The following is a 14,016-nucleotide window of genomic DNA, read 5'->3' on the forward strand; positions in this document are numbered from 1 at the left end:
GTTGGTTAACAGGAAAATCCCAAGCAATGCTGCTTAGCAGGGCAGTACGCAGACATCCTTGCGGTGTAAATAATGGCTGTAATATTAAAACATTACCAAATTCCATTGAAAAGAGGGTAGTGAAAATATAGATATGTGCCATAAATAAATTAACTTACCATCACTTAAATATCAGTAATCCATCATACTATTTTACTCACAGGTTAGATTTAATACTGTCTAGTATGCAGTGCAAACAAAAATGTTTTAATTTTTCTGTGAATTTAGCATATTTTCCATTGGCATCTTCCCTCTTCTCTGGTTTTGTTGTTTGCCTCTTTTGAATTAAGCTGCAAAGGAAAGCAAAGATGTGCAGTTAAAGGCTAATATATCCAGAAAGGGCACAGTATTGTTCTATTTTTTCAAATGCCTTGCCCCAGACTCATGTGGTGCTTCTAATTTGTATTGTTATCAACGTTCTTTTGATGGTATTGTGGTAAATGCTCTGCCCTGATGTGGCGCATGGCTGTGCAGTCAATAAAAGCGAAAGATTCACAATTGCAGAGAGAACACTCCAGCCTTTGAGCTTTCGGGAAAGAAGAACTTGCCAGGCTTTCTGCTCCTGACTGCTATCCAGCCATGTCTACTGGAGAAGCAAGTAGGTACCAGCTGGTGGAAAAACATGGGCATAGCAGTTATTGGCAGTTAGGATCAAATCCTTACTCTGGAGGAATATGGTCAAATTCTCCACTCATACTAATGCTCACCTAAACTATCTGGAGGTTTTCTAGGTAAGCATTTGCCTCTAAAATTATACCTCACCATTAAATATAAACAGAACAATAATGTTCTTGAAATAGGTAATTTAAACCAATATCCAATACTGGCTGTTCATTTTCCCTACTACCCTTTACTTATAGATAGTGAGGGAAATTAACAAACTTAGAACCTGATAACATTCATACCTCCTCTTGGAGAAATGCAACTGAAATTCTGATGTAACATGAAATGATGGAAATGGATTTCAATTGGCAATGAATATTTATTTGGCAGGGTGTACCCGCATTTTTCATCTCTAAATAGAACATCCCAAGGGAAGACAAAGCTCAATGTGCCAGCTAGGGTGCAAACCCTCTGCTAAAGAATGTCGTACTACCACTCCTTGGCTTTGTTCACTGTTTCAAAGATTAATTTGCCCTTATTTTTTCGCTCCCTTTCATTTAGTTTCCTTGCCTTATTCTCCTTGCCTATCCAAATGAAATAGCTATGCCTGACATGCTTTAGATTAATGAGTCTTACTCTCATTCTGTGCAGCAGCACTCCCCTTTTGCACTGCACTTCCATACCAGTCTGCCTTAATTTTTCAGTGATTCTAATACTCAATCACACACATCTTGCCCTGATGTGATCAGCAAACTCTGCACAGGCCTGATTGATAGAGCAGGATCAATGTGCTGAATGGCCCACTCCTAATCTTCCCATGTTGGTGCTTGAGGAATCATTGTATATGGTAACTGAAGCAGTTATCCTGTCTGCTTCAAGCCTTTTCTAATGTTGTATTTCCTTCGACTGCCAGGTGGTGCATAAGAATGAGTCAGACATCATTCAGTTTGCAATTCTTTCCTCCCACTCTGTTTTTCATATACAACATTTCCATATCACTGACACCTTGTTTGTTGGTGGTAATCTAGATGAAAAAAGTTCAAAGTCCCTGGGTAGTGTATACCTACCTATTCATGTTAATGTCTCGCACAATGTGATTTGGAGAAAATGCTTCAATTTCATTCTTGTCAGAAGTGAATGGGAGCCTCAATAGCCCATGACATGTAGTTTCTGGACAGCAGGCACGCTGCAGAAGCTCAGCCGTGGAAATCCTTGTAGGACAATGTTTATCAAGTGACAGTCTGTGCAACTTTAAAATATCCAGTTTGAGTGGATCAAAAAAGAAACAGGACATATGAAGGAAATATGTATATTAGGAGATCTGCAGCCCCTTTGTTATTTCTTTTTATCTTAAATGATTTAAAAATTAAAAATTTGGGTTGTTGATATGCTCTTTTACAGTCAAAATTTATGCTATGTCTTTGAAATGAAGTGCAGCATAACAGATTAACAAAAACATTCAACTTCAAAGGGAATACTTAAATACCCAGTATTTTTGCTTTAACCTGAGAAAGACAGTTGGGCAGTTAGAGAAAAATAGATTATGTGTAAGTTACAATTGCTTAGAACTCCTGTGAGAGTTCTGAACTGCATCTTTAACTTAGAGTCATAGAGAAGTACAGCACAAAAGCAGGACCTTCAGCCCATCTCATCCATGCCAAAACACTTTAAACTTTCTACTCCTATCAACCTGCACCAGGACTATAGCTCTCAAAACTCCTACTATCCATGTACATATCTAACCTTCTCTCTTAAACATTGAAATTAAGCTCACCTGCACCAAGTGTGCTGTCAGCTCATTCTCATGACCCTCGAAATTAAGAAGTTTTTGCTCATGTTCCCCTTAAACTTCTCACTTTCACTCTTAACCCATGATCTTTTGTTGTTGACCCACCCAATATCAGTAGAAAAAGCCTGCTTGAATTTACCCTATCTATACCCCTTGTAATTTTGTATACCTTTATCAAATCTCCTCTCAATCTTCTATATTCTGAAGAATACTGTGTTAATCTATTCAATCTTTCCTTATAACTCAGGTCCTCCAAATTAAAATTGAAATTGTCCTGCACACAATACTCTAAATTATGTCTCACCAACAACTTATACAATTTCAACATAACATCCTGTACTCAATATTTTGATTTATGAAGGCCAAGATGCCAAAAAATGTCTTTATTATTCTATCTACCTGTGATGCTACATACAACAAATTATGAACCTGTATTCCCTACCAAAGTGCAAAACCAGACACTTGTCTGCATTAAATTCAATCTGCCATTTTTCAGCCTATTTTTTGCTGCTGATTCAGACCCTTTTGTAAGCCAAGGTAGCCTTCCTCACTGTCCACTACATCCCCAGTCATGGTGACATCCGCAATTTTCTGATCCAGCTAACCACAATATCATCCCGATCACTGATATAGATGACAAACAACATAGGACCCAGCACCGATCCCTGTGGCACACTACTAGTCACTGGCCTCCAGTCAGAGAGGCAACCATCTACTACCACTCTCTGGCTTCTCCCACAAAGCCGATGTATAATCCAGTTTACTACCTCACCCTGACTGTTGAGCGATTGAACCTTCTTGAACAGCCTCCCATGTGGGACTTTGTCTAGTGCCTTACTAAAGTCCATGTAGACAGCATCAACTTCATTGGCTGTTGGCGAGGATCAAGAAGGTATAGTGACAATCCAGCAGAAGTCTGACCCAGTAACTCCTTAAATCAATAAATATACAGTAGATCATTTCATGTCCATCAGAAACTGGCTGAAATTCTGTAAATTCCTGATCTTTAAAATCTAATGCATTTAGAAATTAGTTAGCTAATTTTTTTCCGTATCCCTATTTGTTGGTCTACTTCGGTCATTTTCAATAATGTGAGTTGCAAAGGAATTTTGCTTGTAATTAAGCCACTCTATTATCATTGTTTATTATAAAGCAAATAAGAGGGAATTGTTCTTTGTGGAGATCTATAACTTCTCATTCAATGATCAATTATTTGATGAAGAAAGTAATTATATCCCAGCTTTGGACTGCTGAGAATATTTGAATTTTTTTTTGATGTTGACTAAGTAGTAGGACTTCAGAGTTGCATACGTTCTAGTTAAATTTTAGCAAAGGTAATTGGGTTTCAGTAATGTTTGCAACTATCAAAATCATGAACTAGTTGAAATCTAGTTGAACTAGGTTTTTTAAAATCTGCTCCTCATCCCTTTTTCTCCAGTCCTGTTGCAGGGTCTCGGCCCGAAATGTCGACTGTACTTTTATCCATAGCTGCTGCCTGGCCTGCTGAGTTCCTCCAGCACATTGTGTGTGTGTTAACTACTTGAAATTAATTAGTTAATTGGGAAGAAACCTTGAAAAAAAATAAGAAAGAACAAAATATAAGAACTGCTTTTGGAAGATATGCCACTTGGCAGAAAATGCAAGAGGGCTTTTTTTTAATCTTTTATCTTTTAGTTATCTTTTTCATAGTTTATTTTATAGTGAACTTATTAGGATTTTATCTGAAGGATTAGATGTAAAGGATTGTAATTTAGATGATAAGCCATTAATGAGCTTACCTTTGGTGATTGTAAAATCTATTCAGTTATGTCATTTAGTAAGAGATATTTCTTTCTGATTTTTTTCCCCGGCGAAGTTGTCAGTGGAGAAAATCCCACAAATGCAACTTCGGTATAATGTATTTGATGTTAGCCATGTTGTACCATTGGGATAAATCTCATTTGACCTTTTGTAGTACTGCATAAAGATCCGTCTCCTGTGCTTGTGAATCAGTTTTCTTGTATTGCTTTTCCCCCAGTGGTCAGAAGCTCCCCAATTTCTACTTCATTAAGACTTCTAACCAATTTTTCGGTAATATAACTGGAGGAAAAAAAACTTATCTCCTTAAAGTGTGTAAACATCTTGTTTTACAGTGAGGTAGCATCTGCAATTATCATTTGTGTATTTGTTCTTGATGTATCCTTGTTTGCATTTTACACCTTGCACCTGCTAAAGCTATCTGTAGAAATCAGAATGATCTCTCAGGAATATCTGAACTATCACACTGAGCCAGAGGCAACAGGAAAATTGACAACAGAATCAGCAGTGTTCAACAGCTTGCAAGTAAGGTGAATGTGTGGTCTCCTCCATTACTAGACAACACTTTTGGACTGGATAAGGTATTTTACTTCTAGTACCATGGACAGTGCTTCATTGTGGTATCAACCTGCAGCACACAAAAGATCAACCTTGGTCTTGAGAGATGTGGAATCACAATTCCACATTGTGTATCTTTTCTCATTTGAGTTTTTCACTCTCTTTCTGTTCTTTGGTTAGGAATTGCATGCACATCATGATGATAAGGACTTTTGAATCCTATGCCTCAACCTCCAAGTTCAAATTATCAGGACATTGTAGACTTAAGCTTCATCCTGATAAAGAACATTAGTTAAATGTTGGCAGGCCAGATTGTTGTTCTTGGCTTTGTTATCAACAAAATGTTGTAGGTTATGTTTCAGGAACCCAGTCCTCTTTCCTGTCAAAGTATCTGCATAAGTGAGGAGGTGTCCTCTCAAGTATGTAATTGGTCAGTGTGATGCATCTGGAAGCAAGATACTGCTAGATCATAAATTCTAGAATCCTAGGGTTAAAGGCCACATGGCTTTGGGTAGAAATGTCTAAATGACCTTGTGGAGATCAGCCTAAACTGATGTTATTGTATTGACAGCATTCATCATATGTGTAGATTAAAATAGCAAATAATTATTAAGAAATATCCAGTAGGGGATTAGTGCCAAGCTTTTCATTTATAATTTTGATTCAATTGGTTTTGCCTGCTTGAAACAAAACAATGATGCCTCTTACTCAAAGGCTAATAAAGGTCTAAAAAGGAAGGTAGATGTCTTCCATCTGGAATTTGGAGAAGGAAGTTGGAGGAGCAGAATGGGAGAGCGGTGGGAGCCATTTTGATTTGTTCTTATTCTCATCGGAGTTAAGAGAGGCTGGACTGCGCAGGCACGTGACATTGGGCAGTGAAGTGGGGAAGATTTAAAAAGGACACAGCCTTATACAGTGGGCAGCAGAGGAAACTGGGAGCAGAGTGTAGGCTTAAGAGCTTTGGCTCAACAGGCTTAGGCAGAAGCAGACAAGGTTTCAGTTTTTCCTGTTATTTGAGGAAAGGGGAAGTATGAGTGTGAGGGCAGCTTGTTGTTCTCAGTGTCGGATGTGGGAGATCCTGGAGTGTCCTAGCCTCCTGGACATCTACATCTGCGCCAGGTGAATCGAGCTGCAGCTCCTAAGGGACCGTGTTAGGGAACTGGAGCTGCAGCTCGATGACCTTCAGGGAGAGTGAGGAATTGATAGAGAGGAGTTACAGGCAGGTGGTCACACCAGGACCACGGGAGGCAGACAGGTGGGTCATGTTTAGGAGGGGGAAGGGGAAGCGTCAGGTACTAGGGAGTACCCCAGTGGCTGTACCCCTTGACAATAAGTACTCCTGTTTGAGTACTGTTGGGGGGGACAGCCTACCTGGGGGAAGCAACAGTGGCTGTGCCTCCAGCACAGAGTCTGGCCCTGTAGCTCAGAAGGGTAGGGAAAGGAAGAGGAAGGCAGTAGTAATAGGGGACTCGATAGTTAAGGGGTCAGATAGGCGATTCTGTGAACGCAATCAGGAGACCCGGATGGTAGTTTGCCTCCCTGGTACCAGGGTCCGGGATGTTTCTGATCGCGTCCAAGATATCCTGAAGTGGGAAGGTGAGGAGCCAGAGGTCATGGTACATAAAGTTATCAATGACATAGGTAGGAAAAGGGAAGAGGTCCTGAAAGGAGAATATAGGGAGTTAGGAAGGAAGGACCCCAAAGGTATTAATCTCAGGATTACTGCCTGTGCCGCACGACAGAGAGAGTAGGAATGGAATGAGGTGGAGGATAAATGTGTGGCTGAGGGATTGGAGCAGGGAGTAGGAATTCAAGTTTCTGGATCACTGGGACCTCCTTTGGGGCAGGTATGACCTGTACAAAAAGGACTGGTTACACTTGAATCCTAGGCGGACCAATATCCTGGCGGGAAGGTTTAATAGAGCAGGTAGGGAGGGTTTAAACTAATTTGACAGGGGGATGGGAACTGGAATGATGGAGCAGAGGAGAGGGAAAACAGAAATAGATCTAAGATGGTGAGCAGTAAGGATGTCAGGAAGGACAGACAGGTGATGGAGCAAATTTGCAGCCATTGGGATGAGTTGCAGTGCAATAAAGTTGCAGTGCAATCAATGCAAAAAGTACCAAATACTGGACTTAAGGTATTATACTTAAATGCACGCAGCATAAGGAATAAGGTGGATGATCTTGTTGTACAGTTACAGATTGACAGTTATGATATTGTGGCCATCACTGAGACGTGGCTAAAGGATGCAAGTCTCTGGGAGCTGAACGTCCAAGGATACACAGTGTATCGGAAGGATAGGCAGGTAGATAGAGGGGGTGGCGTGGCTTTAATGGTAAGAAATGATAATGATATAAATCATTAGAAAGAGTTGACATAGGATCGGAAGGTACAGAGCCTTTATGGGTTGAGCTAAGAAATCGCAGAGGTAATAGGACCCTGATGGCATTTATCTACAGGCCTCCTAACAGCTGCAGTGATGTGGACTACAAATTACAACAGGGAATAGAAAAGGCTTGCCAGAAAGGCAGTGTTGTGATAATTGTGGGGGATTTTAACATGCGAGTGGATTGGGAAAATCAGGTTGGCATTGGATCTCAGGAGAGAATTTGTAGAATGTCTACGAGATGGCTTTTTAGAACAGCTTGTTGTAGAGCCCACTAGGGGATCGGCTGTACTGGATTGGGTATTGTTTAATGAACCAGAGGTGATTAGAGAGATGGAAGTGAAGGAACCCTTAGGAGGCAGTGATCACAACATGATTGAGGTCAGTGTGAAATTTGAGAAAGAGAAGCCGAAATCTGATGTGTCAGTGGAGTAAAGGAAATTACAATGGCATGAGAGAGGAACTGGCCAAGGTTGACTGGAAAGGGACACTAGCGGGAAGGATGGCAGAGTTTATGCGAGAAGTGAGGAAGGTGCAAGACAGATATATTCCAAAGAAGAAGAAATTTTGGAACGGAAAAAGGATACAACAGTGGCTGACAAGAGAAGTGAAAGCGAAAGTAAAAGCAAAGCAGAGGGCATACAAGGAAGCAAAAATCAGTAGGAAGACAGAGGATTGGGAAATTTTTAAAAGCTTACAAAAGGAAACTAAGAAGGTCATTAAGAGGGAAAAGATGAACAATGAAAGGCAGCTAGCAAATAATATCAAAGAGGATACTAAAAGCTTTTTCAAGTATATAAAGAGTAAAAGACAGGTGCGAGTAGATATAGGACTGATAGAAAATGATGCTGGAGAAATTTTAATAGGAGATATGGAGATGGTGGAGGAACTGAATGAGTATTTTGCATCAGTCTTCACTAAGGAAGACATCAGCAGTATACCGGACATTCAATGGTGTCAAGGAAGAGAAACATGTGCAGTCACAATTACAACAGAGAAAATACTGAGGAAGCTGAATAGTCTATGGGTAGATAAATCTCCTGGACCAGATGGAATGCACCCTCGTGTTCTGAAGGAAGCAGCAGTTGAGATTACAGAGGCATTAGCAATGATCTTTCAAAAGTTGATAGATTCTGGTCTGGTTCTGGAGGACTGGAAGATTTCAAATGTCACTCCGATATTTAAGAAGGGGGCAAGGAAGCAAAAAGGAAATTATAGACCTGTCAGCTTGACATTGGTGGTTGGGAAGTTGTTGGAGTCAATTGTCAAGGATGAGGTTATGGAGTACCTGGAGGCATATGACAAGATAGGCAGAACTCAGCATGGTTTCCTGAAAGGAAAATCCTGTCTGACAAACCTAGTGCAATTTTTGAGGAAATTTCAAGTAAGCTGGACAAGTGATTTGCAGTGGATGTTGTGTATTTGGATTTTCAGAAGGCATATGACAAGCAGCCGCACATGAGGCTGCTAAACAAAGTAAGAGCCCATGGAATTACGAGAAAGTTACTTACTTGGATTGAGCGTTGGTTGATTGGCAGGAAACAGAGAGTGGGAATAAAAGGATCTCATTCTGGTTGGCTGCCGGTTGCCAGTGGTGTTCTACAGGGGTCCATGTTGGGGCCGTTTCTTTTTACGTTGTATATCAATTATTTGGATTATGGAATAGATGGCTTTGTGGCTAAGTTTGCTGATGATACAAAGATAGGTGGAAGGGCCAGTAGTGCTGAGGTAACAGAGAGTTTGCAGAGAGACTTGGATATATTGGGGGAATGGGCAAAGAAGTGGCAAATGAATTACAATGTTGGAAAGTATATGGTCATGCATTTTGGTAGAAGAAATAAATGGGCAGACTATTATTTAAATGGGGAGAGAATTCAAAGTTCTGAGATGCAACAGGACTTGGGAGTCCTCGTGCAGGATACCCTTAAGGTTAACCTCCAGGTTGAGTTGGCAGTGAAGAAGGTGAATGCAATGTTGGCATTCATTTCTAGAGGAATAGAGTATAGGAGCAGGAATGTGATGTTGAGGCTCTATAAGGCACTGGTAAGACCTCCCTTGGAGTACTGTGTGCAGTTTTGGGCTCCTTATTTAAGAAAGGATGGCTGACATTGGAGAGGGTTCAGAGAAGATTCACTAGAATGATTCCGGGAATGAGAGGGTTAACATATGAGTAATGTTTGACCACTCTTGGACTGTACTCCTTGTAGTTTAGAAGAATGAGGGGGGACCTCATAGAAATATTTTGAATGCTGAAAGGAATGGACGGTGTGGATGTGGCAAAGTTGTTTCCAATGGTGAGGGTGTCCAATAGGAGAGGACATGACTTGAGGATTGCAGGGCGCCATTCAGAAAAGAGATGAGAAAAAATTTGTTTAGACCAAGGGTGGTGAATCTATGGAATTTGTTGCCATGGGCAGCAGTGGAGGCCATGTTATTGGGTGTATTTAAGGCAAAGATTGATAGGTATCTAAGTAGTCAGGGCATCAAAGATTATGGTGAGAAGGCAGGGGAATGGGACTAAAGGGGAGATTGGATCAGCTCATGATGAAATGGTGGAGCAGACTCGATGGGCTGAATGGCCAACTTGTGCTCCTTTGTCGTATGGAATTTAGTAACATCGCAAAGTGAATGGGAGATACTTTAGTATTCAGGAGCTGTTTGCTGGATCGAAGGGCAAATATCTGGCTAGCAGCTAAATAGTGTACAAAAAAAAAGATCAAAGGTCTGGAGCTATGCTTTGAAATACAAATATATATTTAGATGCTGGAATTTTGGAAAGTTTGGTGAAGTTGTACAATCAGATGCCAAACTTTAGTGACAGTAGACAATTAGAGAAGAGGATAAGTACACAGAATGGATGTGAAATCCACCACTAGAAGGAGTGCTTAACGATTTACAAAATGCAACACGCCCAAAAGTATTTGAAAACAGAACAGCTTTTGAATCAACATAGACTAAGCAGGGAAAGTTATCAGAAGCATGAGAGATTGCATAAATTAATGGAGGCAAATTTCTTAAAATATTCTACAGAACAACAAAAAGCATTAACTTTATATTGGACAACCTAGACTTCCTCAGTGAGTGAACTATAAATGGTATAGGTACAACACAGATGTGGTTAAATAGGAATACAAAAATGGGTGAGAGATCAGAACTAGGCAATAGATATGCAACAACTGAAGATTTTTCTAATTAATAAATAAGTAAAATCATGGATTTTCTGTGGACAATTTAGATATGCTAATTAAGGTGCAGAATAAAATGACAATAATACTTGAAATAACATAGGTCATGAGATCTGCTGTAAGTTCCCAATCACAATGAGCCAATGGGCGTTGAAGTATTTCGTGGATTAGGAAGAAATTGTTCATGCATTAATATGATTCATTTGGGAATGGGCATATAGTCTACAATATCTGTTTTGAATTAACCATGAGCATCCTCTCGAACAAAGAAAAAACATTTCGTCTTGAAGTTAATTGTGGATGTTTTCATGACTCAATTATTAAAGAATATAAAAGGGAAATACAGCTGGCTTCTTTTGATTTTTGTCTAATGGACCAAGGAAACTTAAACAAACAAGGTTTCAACATCTGAGGTTTTTTTGACATCAAGGTTTGCGAACTTCTTAGGGACAATAAATAAATAGATAAATAATGCTGGACTGTCTCAGCGTGTCATTCCACATCTGTTGGAAGAGAAAAAGAGTTAACATTTCAAGTCAAAGTCCCTTTGCTGGAATTGGAAAGGAAAGAAAAATAACTAACTTATATCTGTAAAAACATAGATTTACGTATCTGGGGCAGCGATTTGGCTTTGTGCAGAGGCTGTCGTATATTAGAAAACTGATTGAATTTCATGAGGCAGGGATGAAGGTGATTAAAGGGGGCACATCACTGTGTTGTTGTATACATGGACTTTGCCAAAGCTTTCAAAAATTTCCTCTTAATAGGCTGATCAGCGAAGATCCATGGTACCGTGGTAGGTTCAACTGAAACAGAACAGAATGGTCATAGAAGAGAAGTGCTGTTCCTTGAGTTTGCATTGGAACTCAATATTATAGACAAAGATAAAGTGGTAGGCAATGGGCAGGACAAGGTTGCACTGCGGATGGAACGTAGGTGTCCTACAAAGTCATCATCAAATCTACGTTTCTCCATTTGGGAATGGAGATCCCCTTTAAGTCACATGGAAATCCTCTTTGGGTCCCTGGCCGGTGAGAATGAAAGAATTGAAAAGGCAGGTTCAGATAGTCTGTGTTTGTAAAGAAACGTAAAGTAGTAGGCAGGAACAGATGAGTGAACCAGGGTGGCACAGTAGAGCAGGGGTTAGGGTATTACTTTACAATGTCTGCAATCACTATCCGGGTTTCAGTTCTGACACTGCCTATAATGAGCTTGTTCATTCTCCCCGAGGCCACTTGTGCTTTCTCTACATGCTTCGATTTCCTCACACATTCCAAAGACATATGGTTATTGTTAGTGAGCTGTGGGCATACTATGTTGGTCCTGGAAGTGTGGTGACAGCACAGCCCTTGCTGGTTTTACTGCATGGTTAAATGTACATGTGACGAATTAAGCTAATCTCTTTTCGAAGAGGAGAGGGTAAAAGATGCCTGCTGGTGGACTCACTTTGAAGGTAGCAGAAATTGCAGGGTACGATCTATTGAACAGCAGGAATGTAGAGTTGGAAGATAAGGACAACTCTATATTTGTTCTGTCCCAGAGGGAGGATGCAAGCACAGCAGAGTGGAAAATGAGTTATATGTGGTCAATGGCTTTGTTAACAGTGCTAGAGGGGAAACCAGCATTCAAGAAAAAGAACAAACTTTAGAAGCACCTGTACAAATGCTTCATCATTGAAGGGACTGGAAGAATGGAACAGGATCCTTAGAAGAATCAGGATGGTATGTAGGATAGTCAAAGTACATGACAGAGTCAGCCATCCTGTAATCAATGCCAGTAGGTAGACTGTCTCCTTCATTGAAAACATAAAGATCCAGCAAAGGAATAGAAGAGTTGGAGATTGAGTATGTGACAGTGCAAGCAGGGTGGAAATTAACAGCAAAAATAATGGAAATGTCGAATTCTACATGAGTACCATAGGTAGCAGCGATGCAGTCATCAACGTACCGGTAAAAGAGCTGAATGCAAGGCTCACTTTGAATGAAACAAACTACAAAAGGCACGTGATGAAGCTACAGAAGATGCCAAAAAGATTCATAAGGTTGTTGCCTGGATTGGAGAGCTGAATTCTTTGTTGTTTTTTTTCACAAGTGCTGGAAAATCTGCAGATGCTGGAAATCCAAGCAACACACTCAGAATTCTGGAGGAACTCAGCAGTCCAGGCAGGATCTATGATAAAGAGTAAATAGTTAATGTTTTGCACCGAGGCCCTTCAGGGCTAAGGAAAAGATGAGAAGAATGTGGGGAGAGGGGAGGAAGAAGTACAAGGTGGCAGGTGATAGGTAAAACCAGGGGAGGAGGCAGAGATGAAGAAAGGAGCTGAGAAGTTGATTAGTGGAAGAGATAACAGGCTGGAGGAGGGCTCATCTGATAACAGAGGAAGAAAGGGAAGGGGAGGAGCACCAGATGGAGGTGATGGGCAGGTAAAGAGATAAAGTGACAGAGGGAAACAGGAATGGGGAATGGTGAAAGGGTGGGGGGAGCTTTTACCAAAAGTTCGAGAAATTGATGTTCATGCCATCAGGTTGGCAGCTACCCATATGGGACATAAGGTGCTGCTTCTCCAACCTGAATGTGGCCTTATCGCAGCAGTGGAGAAGGCCATGGGCTGATATTTTGGAATCAGAATGGCAAGTGGAATTGAAATGGGTGACCACCAGGAGATCCCGTATTTTCTGGCAGACAGAACCTCTATGGTCCAAGAAGGGTCTTCCAATCAATGTCGGGTCTCACCGATATACAGGAGGCCACACCGGGAGCACAGGATAGTGGAGATGACCCCAACTGATTTACCAATGAGGTGTTGTCTCACGATGAAGGATGGTTTGATGCCCTGAAGAGTAGTGAGGAAAGGAGTGCAGGGGCAGATGTGGCAGCTGTTCCACTTGCATGGATATGTATCAGGAGGGAGATCAGTGGGGGAGGGAGTTGTGTAGGGAGCGATCCCTGCAGACAGCAGAATGAAGGGAGGAGGGAAAGATGTGCTTTGTGGTGGGATCCCATTGGAGATGGCAGAAATTATAGAGAATTGTGTGTTAGATGTGGAGTCTACTGGGGTGGTAGGTGAGGACAAGAGGACCAATATCCCTGGTCATGGTAGCGAGAGGATGGGGTGAGGGAAGATGTGCATGAAATAGAAGAGATGTGTGTGAGGGCAGTTTTGATGGAGGAAAACCCCTTTCTTTGACGAAGTACATCTCATTAGTTCTGGAATAAAACTCGTCATCCTGAGAACAGATGTGGTGGAGACAGAGGAACTGAGAGAGGAGGATGGCATCTTTGCAGGCATCAAGGTGGGAAAAGGTATAGTCCAGGCCAGGCAGCTGTAATTATCAGTGTGGTTATAATATATAACAGCAGATAGACTGTCTCCAGAGACAGAGACATAAAGATCGAGAAAGGGGAGGGAGGTGTCAGAAATGAACCAAGTAAATGTGAGGGCAGGGTGGAAGTTGGAGGCAAGGGTGATGAAGTCGACTAGCTCAGCATGGGTGCAGGAAGCAGCACCGATGCAATTGTCAACGTAGTGTAGGAAGAGTTGGGAGCGATACCAGTGTAGGCTCAGAACATGGGCTGTTCCACGTAGTTGACAAAAAGGCAGGCATTGCTGTGACCCATGCGAGTGCCCATGGCTACACCGTTGGTTTAAAGGAAG

General features: G+C 41.2%; 1 protein-coding gene across 1 annotated transcript in view; it reads left to right on the forward strand.

The window, feature by feature from the left end:
• LOC132400716 (myelin transcription factor 1-like protein) overlaps positions 1-14,016 on the forward strand; it is a 450,971-nt gene that overhangs the window by 88,276 nt on the left and 348,679 nt on the right. The gene's annotated exons all lie outside the window — the stretch shown is intronic.

Source organism: Hypanus sabinus, chromosome 10 (genome assembly GCF_030144855.1).
Source record: "Hypanus sabinus isolate sHypSab1 chromosome 10, sHypSab1.hap1, whole genome shotgun sequence".
NCBI classification, from domain to species: domain Eukaryota; kingdom Metazoa; phylum Chordata; class Chondrichthyes; order Myliobatiformes; family Dasyatidae; genus Hypanus; species Hypanus sabinus.